This window comes from Aotus nancymaae, unplaced genomic scaffold (genome assembly GCF_030222135.1).
Source record: "Aotus nancymaae isolate 86718 unplaced genomic scaffold, 86718_ANA_hifiasm-v0.15.2.pri h1tg000041l, whole genome shotgun sequence".
NCBI lineage: Eukaryota > Metazoa > Chordata > Mammalia > Primates > Aotidae > Aotus > Aotus nancymaae.
Window position 1 is genome coordinate 19,869,315 of NW_026988455.1, and position 1,480 is coordinate 19,870,794.

Consider the following 1,480-nt stretch of genomic DNA (forward strand, 5'->3'; position numbering starts at 1 on the left):
CACCTATCATCAACATATCCTTTTAAAAATTCAATAGGTAGGCCAGGTGCGGGAGCTCTTGCCTGTAATCCTAGCACTTTGGGAGGCCAAGGCTGGTAGATCACCAGAGGTCAGGAGTTTGAGACCAGCCTGGCCAACATGGCAAAACCGCATCTCTATATAAAATGTAAAAAATTAGCCAGGTGTGGTGGTGGGTGCCTATAATCTTAGCTACTTGGGAAACTGAGGCAGGAGAATCACTTGAACCCAGGGGCTGGAGGTTGCAGTGAACCGAGATTATACCACTGCACTCCAGACTGGGCAAAAGAGTGAAACTCTGTCACCAAAAAAAAAAAAAAAAAAAAAAAAAAAAAATTCAATAGGTTACTATGTGCAAGCTTATTAAAGATGTTAAGAAATTCATCTTCCCTTATTCACTTTGCCTTCTCACTAATCTGGCTCTCTGTGTTGGGGTACATGCGTTTTTAGGTCTGTAGTCTGGGAGCTGGAGCAGGGACAGACCCTAGAGTGGGGCCAGGTTGAGCCATAGGCCCCTCTATGCCTGTGGAAGGGGTTGGAATGTCAGAGGCTCCCAGGCCATGGCGCCGCTTATGGAGCCCTCACAGCGCTTTGCCTCCTTTTCAATTCTTTGCATCCCGCTGTAGTTCTACGGAGTCCCACCATTGGAAGCCTCTGCACACACAGGCATGCCCTGCCCCATTCACCCAGAACTACTTCTCTGAAGGTGAGACACACATAGGTGAGACAGACAAAGGCAGGTGACCCAGGAGCAGGGTCATTCACTCATTTCGGGCAGGGGAGCTCACGGTCCTCGGCAGCCTCCGTGAAGGCCTCCCCCCGCCCCCCACCTTTACATCCATAGTGCTGGAAGGTCTGTCCCCACCACCACTCCAGAGTGCAAGAAAGGGAGAGGCAGCGGGATGGGGACTCTGTGCTTTGTATGTAGGCTGAGCTAAGAGGGCCCATCTCCATCCCAGCCTTTGCAAGGGAGAGAAGGGACTTCCCAAGGGCAGGCATTATCTACTCTCCACCAGGATATCCAGGGTCAAGACTTCCCTGGCTTCTGAACTCAGGGCCCACACTCTCCCACCCGAGCTTCCACTATTTTGTGACACATGAAGCTACTTGACTGTGGCAGTTCCTGGAGCCTGCATGGAGATATTCAGTCCTATGACATCTCTGCAAACCTTCTTCCTACAGCTGCATAAAGTTTGAGGTAGAGAGTAAATGGTAGAAAGATGGGTTGAACCATATCTCTGAGTGGGATCTTCGTAGGTTTTCTCATCTTGTTTTTAGAATTTTTTGTTGTTTGTGTAAAGACAGTATTATGGAAATGTAAGTTTCAGTGAAGGAACTCAGGACAAAGGTGGGCTTACAACACCACTCTCAGAATCCCTCCATGTCCTGTGACTTCTAGAAAACAAGCCCACACCAAGCACGACACAAATAAAAGCCATTACCCTTTTATGGGGGAAAAAAA

General features: G+C 48.8%; 1 protein-coding gene across 1 annotated transcript in view; it reads left to right on the plus strand.

Annotated features, from left to right (window-relative positions):
* LOC105725070 (zinc finger protein 679) overlaps positions 1 to 1,480 on the plus strand; it is a 185,074-nt gene that overhangs the window by 22,727 nt on the left and 160,867 nt on the right. The gene's annotated exons all lie outside the window — the stretch shown is intronic.